Below are 12,734 nucleotides of genomic sequence, written 5' to 3'. Positions count from 1 at the left end.
AAAGAACAGTTAGATCTGATGGTGCAGGCAACACACACATGTTGGTACATCATGAAGTGTGACGTGAAGCAAAGTCCAGGGGAAAGCTTTCGTAGGAGCCATCTTTGGAAGAAACAGGTGGAGAGGATATCAAGGTAAAGGATAAACCGACTGGGAGCCAGCTAATGAAAATAAAACAAATATGCTAACTTATGACATAAAGTACATTAAAATTATATGGTTTCACTATGAGCCACTTATATCTTTTAATCTGAAGAGTAGAAAACTGTTCTATAAGAGAGGAGTGCTATGCAAAATATTTTTAAAACTCTGCAGCTTATATACCAACCAATCAGAACCAAAGGAAGTGTATGAAATATGCATACTGGAAAAAAAGAGGGGAAATTATTTCTTTATGCCAAGAGTATTGTTATACACCCTAGAGGCCTGATGCATGAAAATTCATGCAAGAGTAGGCCTTCCTTTCCCTGGCTGCTGGCACTGGATTCCCTGCGGCACCCAGGACCTGGGCTGGCTTCCCCAAGGCCACACGCAGGCACCCAGGACCTCGCTGGCTTCCCCCCCATCCAGCTCAGCTTCATCAGGAAGGACCAGAATGATGTCCGGAAGATATCCGGTCTAATTAGCATATTACTCTTTTATTATTATGGATGGAAACTGCAAGTGAATCAACTATAAACACAAGTAAAGCATAATAACAATTCAGCAAGGTGGTATAAACAAAAATGAATAACCTTTCCCATACACACATAAGTTCGAAAATATAAGGAAAGAACATATCACATTTTAAGAACTACCAAAGAAAGCCAAAATAGGTAGAAGCAAATATAACAAGAAGATATATGACTTATTTGAAAAAATAAGCCATTAAAGAACCTAAAAGAGGTGGGAAACCAGAAAGATAAAACCTGTTTTGAAATAGCTTAATTAATACTACATGGATAAAATGCTCCATATATTAACCTAGAAATCAAATGTAATTTCAGTGTAAATAACGTGATCATTGGAGGAAAAAGGGATACCTGATAGCAGTCATGAAAATTCTGGGGATGGGGGAAGAGAATCTAAGTAGAGCATTCATACAAATAGTAAGACATACCTCAAAGCTACAAAAATTAAAACTGATACTTATCCAGAAATATATAGCATATCAACTGAAGAGAACAGAATTTAAAAATAGAAATAAATACATTATTTAATATTAGTTTATAATTTATATCACATTTAAAAATGGGACAGTGGGGGAAGAGTGATTCATTAATAAAATGATGTTGGAATGTCCAGTTTACCATTATAAAAAAACATAAAGCAAAATCTGTATCTAACTCTTTATGCTAAAAGAAATTTCAGGATCATATATTCTACATGTAAAAATGGATCTATAACAGTACTAGGACAAAATATCTATTTTTAAAAATAATCTTGGAGTAAGTCTGTTTTTAGTAAATTACAGAGTAGCAAACATAAAAACTTACTGCATTTTACTTCATAAAAATTTACAAATTAATAGGAAAATATGAACATAATAAACATGAACAAAAACAATGGATTAAAACTTTATAAAAATTAAAGAATGCAAAGGATGAAGACACTGGGAGGAGTGAAGAAAAAAAATTATGAAAATTGCTCAAACACTCCCCTTTGGAATTAAGGAAATACTTGTGAAATCTAGACAGTCTATTCCAAATTCAATTTTGGAAAAAAGAATACTTTTTATTCTTAAAATTTTAAAGTAGGACACACCATACACACATACAGCCTTTAAAAAAATGTTTACACTAAAGAGCTCATTATATGTGTACTGGAGAATTATCTCCTTTGGGATATCCAGATTATACTGTCCAAAAGCTGTTTCAGTTTATCAGCATTCCTCGTCTCTCCTGGTAACACATTTGTTTTTCCAAATGTACACGTCCCATGTGGTTTCTAATGGAAGGGGGGCGGGGGGGGAGTGGCCGTGCCTTCTTCCATGTCTCAAGAGTGAACACAAAAGTCAAAAAAAAGCAACAGCAAACCGTGATATTTAAGACTGCTAAAAAATAAATAAATAAATAAATAAAATAAGAGGCCTCTCTTATCACCGGAGATTATGAGTAATTAAGAGCTAAGGAAGCCTAAAGCTGTTGGTCATCTTCTCTGCCATTTGTCAAGACCTTTGCTATATTATTCAGAGCAGGCTGCTTGCCATAACAAATAGATCCAAAGATAAATACTGGCTCAAAATAAATAGAAATGTATTTGTTGCTCACATACTAGTAGAAGTTGAAGATGACTCCAGTTTGGAGAGAGAGGTGGGAGAAGTCTGATCCAGACAGCCGTTCAGGGATCTAGGTTGTCAGAGGGCCTGCTGTCTTCAGCAACAGGCTTTCAGGGATTCCTGGGCATGAAGGAGAAAAGTTCAGTTTTCAGGATGTAGGCCTAGAAGTGGCTCATATCATTTCCATTCATGTCCCACTGGCTAACACTCAGTCACATGGCCACACTGAACTGTAAGGAAGACTGAGAAACAGGCCAGGTGTGTAACTCGAGAGGAAGAAATGGGAAACTTACAGTCTCTGTCACAATCTTCCATTTGACACATGAGGTCCCGCTAAAAGCCTTGGACTCCTGGGCAATGCTTAGGTCTCTCCAACAGGCTCAGATGTGCTTCCTCAAAGTCAGGTAACTCCCAACTCCAACCAATATCGAATGGTAAAGGAAGACTAAGACAACAGTAATGTAAGAGTGTGGCTGCATCTTTGGTGGATGAATCTTGGCTGTGTTAACTTCGAATTTGTTAAATGCCCTGTATCTCCGAATTAGAATGTATTCTCTCACACTTCTGGAAGGTTATCCTTGAGTTTTACATTATCTTCCCAGTTTCATTTGGACGGATGAAGCCAAGCTCACTACTTCAAGAATTTTTAGTTTGAGCCAGTATTTATTTTTGGATCATGAATTTTTATATGAGCAATATTAGGAATCTCCTGAGTTAATACTACTTTCCCTGCATTTTCCTTTTCTCTCAAAGGTTTTTGAACCATTCATTTTAGATTTTGACCATCAGTACTATTGAGCCTCTTTTTGGAGGAGAATAAACTCTGTGAGATTATGAATATTTTTACCTTAATGCTCCATTTCCTCCTGGTAAAGAGAAATCAATATGGGGAAATCTGAAGTTTTTACTTTTTCTACTGTGATCTTTTACTAACAGGTAATGGTTTTGTAAGGGAGGAAAATTAATTTTCCCTCTACCTGCAATAGTTCTAGATTGAAACTTCCTGCAATAAAAAGGCATATTAATAAGAGAAAAACAAACAGAAGTTTATCAACAGGTATAACTCTTGTACACATGGGAGATACCCAGTAAACTAAACAAAACTCTTGGAAATGGCGAAGCCATAATCTTAAATACCATCTTCAGCCAAAGACGAAAGAAAGATGTTGGGGTGTGGGTAGGCAATTCACAGTAAGTGAGAAGGAGAAATGTTTGAGGTGGGATGCTATATAGTTAATTAAAAATATGATTTCAAAGATAATTTAAGAACATGAAAAAGATAATACTATAGCTATGACATGATACCAATTATTAAATAAGCCCTATGAAGCCTGGCAGGTTATTTTTAAAATTACCAATTTTTAATCTTATTCTTTTTATTTTACCATTTGAAATATTTCTCAAATTTTCTACTTTATAGCAAAAATAAAAGTTATCATTATATAATTGATATACCCTACCTAATTCTAGGGAAAGAAATGAAGTAAGATTATCAGTTCATCAGTGGATAGGCTGTGTTATTTCTAGTGCCCAAAGGACTTTCATGAGCTCAGTTTACACTTGTGTTATGGGGAAAGGAGAGGGAAAGAAAACACAGCATGAGAACAGTGTGAGGCATGTTCAAATCCACTGCTCACAGCAGGGAAAAACAATTGCTTCCTCTCCTGTTTCCAGTGACCTAGCTGCGTTTGGATCATAGTGTCAGAAAAAGTATCCAAAATTGCCTTCAACATGGCTTCCCTCTGTTATTTTTACATCAGTAAATACCTACTCCAAAGGAGCCTCTGAGAAACCTCAAGGCCTTGCCCTGCCCTGGTTCACTTGGGCTAAAAGTCTTCAAATCAACAACTGCTTATTATAGGAGACAGACAGTTTCATAATAGGCGTCAAGGCCCCCTACAACTACACTATGACCTAAGAATGGTTGTATCATTAGTTAGATTCTAAGGATGTTATTAAACTCTTTAAAATAATTCTCTGTGAATTTAGACCCCTGTAGACTGGAAGAACTCTTTTGTAAATGCATATCTCTTCTTTGCAAAGAAAATAATTTGCATATTATTCTTCCCAGATTGCTTGTTTACTGCTCCTACATCAACTTCAATAATGAAAGCTTTAACTGTAGGTACTGAGCACAATGATGAAAATACGTGAATTTAAATGTTTGTGTGTAAAGATGTTTGAAGGGATTAATTTTTATCTGGCTATTCAAATAGGATTAAAGGGATCAACTTGGATAATAAAGGCACATTATAAATACGTATGTTGTCTCTAATTAATAGGTTCAGATATGGATATAAGAATGACAAATTATTACAGAAGAGCCCATGATTACATTATTTTTAAATAATTGAAAGAAAACTCATGAGTCATTAGTAAAGAGATGACTTTGAAATGAGGCAAACTCATTCAGCAAATATAATACTTTGCAAGGCACATTTCCTATTTATATGTACAGTTAATAACATCTATTATGCAGTCTTAGTCCTAGAAAGCCTGTGTTTGCTGAGAGAAATACTTTAAAACAGAAGCTTAATTATATAGTGCTCAAGTTTCTCTGGCAACATCAAAAGGGAGAAAGTCATTTGTGTTTTAATGAATATTTTGAAAGAGAAAATAAGTTCTTAAGTTAGAGACAAGGGGAATGTAGGAGAAAAAAGATGGTAGATTCTAATTTTTTTTCAGTATATAACAACAGAAGCTATAAGGGGAGGAAACTGATATATATTACAAAAGCCTTTATATATATAAGCCTATATATAGGTATATAAAAGCCTACATATAAAAGCATATGAGAGAGAGAGAGAATACAAAAGCTTTGTAGTTTTTATCCCAGGATTTTGTGTTTTGCCCCTGAGAATTGCTCAGGCACAGTATAAATAAAAATATTTATTTTCAAGGAAAAGAGTCCTCTTTAGCTCTCCTTAACCAGATTTCCCCCCAAAACTATACCTATCACATTTTGAAGAAATTTAGTGACCCATCGTAAAGGAGCCAGAGGTGACAGTAGCATTTGCAAGTGATTTTAACTTGACTCATGATTTTGACAAGGAAATATACCAATCCTATATAATAAAAGCCCAGTGACTGAAATGGCGGAACAACCTTTATGACCAGTATGACCAGAATGATCATGGCCCCTTGCCCCTGCTGGACCCACCCCCCAGCGGGGACCCCTACCCTGATTGGGGGTCCAGTCAGGGCAGTCCAGTCAGCCCCATGCACCCGGCCTCTATCCTATATAATAAAAGGCTAATGTGCAAATCGACCAAATGGTGGAATGACTGGTCACTATGATGCGCACTGACCATCAGGGAGCAGATGCTCAACACAGGAGCTGCCCCCTGGTGGTCAGTGCACTCCCACAAGGGGAGCACCAATCAGCCAGAAGCTGGGATCACAGATAGCAAGTGCAGCAGCGGTGGCGAGAGCCTCTCCTGCCTCCGCGGCAGTGCTAAGGATGTCCAACTGCCAGCTAGGCCCACTCCATGAGGGAAACAGTCCTAAGCCATCAGTTGGACATCCTCTGAGGGCTCCCAGACTGCGAGAGGCACAGGCTGGGCTGAGGGACCCCCCCACAAGTGCACGAATTTCGTGCACCAGGTCTCTAGTTAGTATTATAAAATGATTATCAATTTGTACTTGTTGACAGAGAGATAAATCTGGTGGTGTCCAATTTAACTTATACTTCTTAGAAATAAAGTGGTAGGTTTTATTCTTTGGTAGAATGTATTTTATAAGGTAGAAATACATTAGCTAGTATTGAATGCCATCTCTCTCTATAAAACCCTAATATGCAAATTGACGGGACAACAGAACAACCAGCAGAACAACCGGTTGGTATGACACACATTGACCACCAAGGGGCAGACGCTCAATCCAGGAGCTGCCCCTGGCCCGCAGGCCCCAACCAACAGCAGCAGCGGGGGGCAGAGCCAGAAAGTAGGCAGTGCCAGGCCAGCCAAGGCGAATATGAGCTGGGGCCCCGATCACTACGCTGATTGCCCCACAGATTGGCCCTGATCGCCAGCCAGATCTAGAGACCCTATCCATGCATAAATTTCATGCACCAGGCCTCTAGTCATTTAATAAAATAGGTGCAAAGATGCTGACAGCTCATATGGTAGCCAATCTCTAATCTCCAGTTCCTGGATCCACCAGTGGTCCACTAACTAGTATAATTATCTTAAAAATAACAGAATTTTTGAAAGAAGGACTATCTATCTTACTGACTATTTGCTTGAACTTTCCAGAACTCTGTTCAAGCTTTAGACAAATCAAAGAATAAAATGAAAATTATTTCAAGCATTGCACATTAGTTTTCTGTTCCCTCTTTCCTCTCCCATGTGGCTACTCTTCCATGCATTGTCCCTTGTCCCCATGAGTGCCCCCTATCTTGAGCCACAGCACTCTCATGCCACACCTGTACTTGTCAGCACCTGTTGCTTATCTTTGATTTCTCCTCATTTTTAATAATTTAACATTTTACCTTAGTGAGGAATATTCACTTTTTAAACTTGGAATCTTGGAAGCATAGTATTGTATCTCAAAGGAACGAATCCTTCCTTTCTCCTTTAATCCTTCCTTATTTTGTTATTTTCTTTTTGTTTTTAACCAGGGATGACACCAAAATAGTCTACTCACTTCTGTTAACATTTCTATTACAAACACTTCCACAATGTTTCCTTAAGCATAGTGCAGAATCATCCTCAAATATTAACATTGTCTTTTGTTACTCTGATGAATTTACACTTGTGAGGAAGTGTAACCAGCTACCAACACCCACCCCCAAATATCCAAGATGCAGAAATCATCAGCAACTTTCTGATTGTGCCTCAAATGTCATACAATACCTAAAATAAAATGGGAACAATATGCTTATATTCTTCTTTTTTAAAAAACATTTTGCCTAATTCTTCTACCTCTTTAGCATATGCTGATTTATGTATGTTCCCTAACTTGGTGACACCTCTGACCGCCCAGGACTTGGCTCTGGAAACCACTGATAAAAAGGGCCTTCAAAGTAAGATGGTATGAGATTGTCACAGCCATGGTTCAGGTTCCTAGGACTGCTAGCATACGTGACACTACACTTGAGGACCCCAAATGTACCTCAGTTATTGCAACAGAAATCAAAAGGAAAACGAGATCATCATTTAACACCATGGCATTCAATTTCGAGTTTCATATCTTGGGCTCTCGTGGTTGCCTTATTTAAAGCCCTTCTTTTTTTGCCAACACTTCCTTTGAACTCTGAGAGATGCATCCATCATGATATGAGATTGGATCTGTAGCTCCAGGAACAGGAATAATAATCAGAGGTGTATATATAAACTGAAAACCTCTGCATTCCTCCCAACCATGCCCTGTAGTAGGAATGCTAAAATAATGCTAATGCAAGAAAAGATATTCCAGTGTCATTTTAGATTTCAAGCATTGCACATTCGTACCCATGATTATGTCAAAATATACACATAGGCATCATTTGAGAGAGAATTTATTATAAAAGAAAATATAAAAAAGCAAAGCTAGTCTGACCTTGCTTTATTTATTTTTTTTAAATCAGCGCTTGCACTAGAGTTGAATAAATTTGTCCAACTTAACATGAAATTGTGTTGGTCTGAGGATAAAAAGTAAAACTGGTAAGCCTATTCTGAGAAGTGAAAAGAAGAGAACATAAAAGAACCATAAAACATCTCCCCTCTGGCATTAAAAATGCATTTAAAAAATCAAACATACTTTTTAATAATATGTTTTATATAAAAGAATAGAATTGAAAGCTTCAGAAGCAAGAAAATTCACATTTAATTCTGGGGATCTCTCCCTAGGGTGAAAAAGAGAAAAGTATAAGAACTGGTATGCGGGGGGGATTGTTTGTTGTTTTTTTGTTTTTTAGTCTGGACATGATTGCAAGAGACAAGGATTAATAAATGTTTTTCCTTTCAGGTTTGCATATCTTTGTGTATTTTATTCACTTCTCTTATACCTAGGCTTGTATGCCTAGAAAAAAAATATTTTTCTGAGAGATTCATCAAATCATTTATTTTAAATCAAGTAGAATTCAAGTGATTCCAATTTTCCTTTCCAGACCCAAAGATCAATAGTGCAAAGGTAGCGTTTCTACTTAGCCTGTTGCTAGCTTTTGAAATGCAATATTTTATGAAGTCAGTGTTTCCTTCCATCAAAAGTGAAAGAAATAGGCCTAAATTGATTCTCTGTTGCTATTTGTTGTTATTTTTCAGGTCTATTTGTTTACCATCACTAATAGCTGTTGTTTGGACCAGACCGCTAGAAAAGTGGCATAAAAGTATATGGGTATGGAAACTCAAAAATGGCTAAGAATTCATTTTAAAAACTCAGTAATTTCAGGAAAACACTTCTAGTTACTATTACTAGTAATCCATAGCCTTTCCTTAGAGTGAACTTGGTGAAACATTATGGTAAAGAGAAGACACTCTTAACATCCAAGACCTCATTTATTTCTGAACAGTCCTCTAAGACATATATCTAAGAGGTAAAGGCTCAAATTCTGTTAAGCAAAACTGAGCTGAGACTAGAGGGAAAATCCTCAGTCTAATTCCTCGTGTCAGGTCCTCTTTCAGCTCAGCTGGGCTTATTCTCCCTTTTCAGAAAAAAAGCAAGCAAGGGGGAAAAAAGCCAACAGGTAAAAAGATCAGAATGTACTTTCTAAGTTTCAGCCTAGAGGGAATTTTTAGCCTTAAGTTATAAATTCCAGAAAATAAGAGTTTATAAGGGAAACAGTGACAGAACCTTAATTATGGTATCGCAAAGGGCAACGCTGTAATAAAAAGGAACTACCCCTGAGATGAAATGCTTAATCTTTGAGTGAGATGTGGCCTAATAACTCAAAAAGAGAGTGGTGCGATGATTCAAGTCCTCACTTGCCGCAGCCTGTTGTGTGCCCTTTATGAAATTCACTGTCACCTTCAACTCCTTCCTTTCTAACTAAGCTTCACTTTGCTCTGGACCAAGTAGAAAAGAAAGGTCACAATGAACCAAGCAATGGCAAGTCACTTTTTTTTTCTGACAAAAGCTGTTTTCCTACATGTGTATCAAAGAATCAGAGAAGCTGGAAAGGACCAAGAGGGGCCATGGTGTATCAAAGAATCAGAGAAGCTGGAAAGGACAAAGAGGGGCCATGTGATCCAACCTCTGTCTCTCTCTCTCTCTGCAGTTAAAGCCTAAGTCATCAAAATCAGAGTAAGAAGGTAGCCCAAAGTTTACTTCTTCAACGAAAGAGGGGGCATTCACATCTTTCTTTAGAAACTCTGTGCTGGCTTCAAAGTCAAGAAACCTGTTATGTGAACCCCAATTCTTTTTTTTAAATATATTTTATTGTTTTTTTTACAGAGAGGAAGGGAGAGGGGTAGAGAGTTAGAAACATTGATGAGAGAGAAACATCGATCAGTTGCCTCCTGCACACTCCCTACTGGGGATGTGCCCGCAACCAAGGTACATGCCCTTGACCAGAATCGAACCTGGGACCCTTGAGTCCGCAGGCCGACACTCTATCCACTGAGCCAAACCGGTTAGGGCTGAACCCATATTCTTAATTTAGATGACTCCCTTACCCTCACATCATTGTCTGTAAACAGGAGATGCCCTGGATAAACACGTGTCAGACACTTGGAGAAATGTATGAAGTCAACGTTTAGCATGCTGTCTTTGTCAAATAATTCCAAGTCTCTTTATTAGTACAGTGAAGGGCCAATTTCCTAACCTTTTTTTTTCAGTCCCTGCCCCTCGGAATGTTCTTTGTATTTCTACCTTTGTCTTACAATGTATAGGGTGTCCCCCCAAAATATAAACACACTTTGAATAATGATTCATTCCAATGGGTTAAATCTGAAAAGAAAGAAACATCAATTGTGCTATTAGCTGTTAAAGCCTCTATACATGTTGAGGGGGCACCCTGAACATACAGCATCATAACTCAAACATCTAACTTAATTCCTAGTCCATAGTAGACATTTAGTACTTGTTTTTGAGAGACTAAATGTCAGCAACTAAAAAGTAGATGCTCAAGTGGACATTAAACAGCAAACCAATTAAACAACAAGACAAAACCATTTTGCCTTCCAAATAGACATTTTTTTTAGCTTCAGTTCCCTTGATTTAAATTGTTCTAAAACAATCAATTCACCATGTTTCTTGGTTTAAATATTACATAGATACATGCAAACTATATACCTGTCTGACACCAGTGTTATGACCCAAAGAAATTACATTTTATGTCCAAAAGGGTAATATTTTCAGAAAACATACATTAGCAGGGGTCATTGTCTTACTCATGGGAAAGCGAAGCTGAACAGATACAAAGCCATGCGTTCGTAGATAGATATGGAGCACATCCTACCCTCCCTTAAATCTAAGCCCTAAGACTGAGTGTTTGCAGCAGTGCGCCAGGGCCCCAAAGTCATGGCTTGGAGAAGTTCTGGCTGCACAGCTCCAGGCACCTATTGATACCAAACACTCATTTAAGAAACTCCTGCAAGGCAAGACATAGCCCATCGCATTTCAGATTCCTACTGGAAAAGAAATAGAGAAAGTGGGAGACTGGCATCCAGGAACACCACACGGAACTAAGACATCAGTGTTGATTGTTCTTTCCCAACTTCCTTCCCCCAAATAAAAAGAGACTCTTGGATTTCTGTTGTCTTGAAAAGAAAAAGCCTCTATCTGAGCCTATAGTAAGCTTTGTATCAGACCAACCCTCTCAGAATTCCTCAAGAAAACAACCTGGCAGTTCTCTCAACAGAAGTGGTTGTCCTCTGGCTGGTATTGAGGGTAAACAAGGAAGTAAGGTCATCTATATTGTATTCAATTTACAAGCGGGCACAACTTACAAGTGAAAGATACAGAATCCCTTTCTTGCCTGAATCTGAGACATTGACTGTGCCTCAGTAAGGAAAATCACCAAGAAGGTAAAACTGAGCAGTTAACCATATGATTGCACATAACAGTGTGGTATTTTGCCCTACTTTATAGTGAGAAACATTCATTTTTATGATTGTGTGTCTCATACGGTATTTATTTTGATATACTTTTATGTGATGCCTTTTAAACTTTAATTTGCATTTCTTTTGGAAACAGTGAGAGGATAGTTTACTTTCCAATTCTAGCCAATAAATGACACAAGGAAGGAAGAAAGGAAGGGAAGGAGGGAGAGAGAAGAACTTTTATAAATTTTTAATTTTTCTTTGAGAAACTATAAGTAGTCTGCTTGATTCCTTTGTATGGTAACATGTTTCCAATGGGAGAAAATTAAAGGATGTTTAAAATGTTTAAGATCAAATAAGTACCTGGGGGTAAAACTACTTTCCATAATTCCTCTAAGCAAGAGCCAGGATGAAATATGCCCAGCTGCTACTAAGGTGATCAACTTTCCAAGGGAGATACAGAGACAGATAGGTGTTGAAACACATATATGCACCTACACATCCATCTGTGTTTATGTGGGAAACATTTACAGTAGGTGTACATCAAACAAAGCTTGCACACAAAATACTATGTTCAACTCTGGTCATGAGAATTGCAAAATTTGTGAATGTTTATGAAATTTAAGATTGCATGTGGTAGATTTATTGTGATATATACCTGGTAATACAGTATTCTGAGATAGAACATGAAATATTTCCATTTTGATCTAAAGTCTATCAGTATTATTTATGGCTATAGATAAGGAGAGAGGCTTTGCAACAGAGAATATCAATGATTATTATATTTTATCCTTTTTGTCATGAATGTTAATGATCATTTGGGGACAATAGCTACATTCACAAATGTGAGTAAATGAGAACAATTATGTAGTTTAATAGAAAGCATAGATAGTACTAAAAAGCCTTACTTTAAATAAAAATAGTTTTCTGCACTCCATGACTTGGTAACAGCAATGTGAGAATCCTCAGACCCTCATGAAATCTGAGTTGTCTGTTGATAACATCAAGTTCAGAAGCTTGAACCTGGATGACATTTTGTAGATCAGCCACCTGCCATTCATGCTTCCCAACACCCTGTTCAAACTTGCTGGAAAGAATCTCATCCACTTTAATCTTCAAAACCTTGAAAAATGATCAGTGTGCCACAGGCATTCAACCTGTAAACTTTTTTTTAACCTCTTCATTAAATACCAGGATTGCAGTCTGAGTCTGGCTGTGACCTGGGCAAAGATTTTAATGCCCATTAGATTCACACACATTTTTTTTTTACCAAGAGTATTCACTGTTGCTTTATTTATAATGCTGGAAATGGTGAACAACATAAATGTCTATATAAAGGAATCCATTGTGGCATAGCCACATGACAGACTATTAGAAATCCATTAAGAATTAAATTTTTCATGCTAAAATATGACAAAGATAAAATACTTGCAAACCAATCTAACTTTAAAAATAGTAATGTAAAAAAAAAACCCTAAATAAAATGTCGACAATGAAAATCCACAGCACATTATGCA

The sequence above is a fragment of the Myotis davidii genome, unplaced genomic scaffold (assembly GCF_000327345.1).
Source record: "Myotis davidii unplaced genomic scaffold, ASM32734v1 scaffold46, whole genome shotgun sequence".
Lineage (NCBI taxonomy): Eukaryota > Metazoa > Chordata > Mammalia > Chiroptera > Vespertilionidae > Myotis > Myotis davidii.
This window is presented reverse-complemented; position numbering follows the sequence as displayed.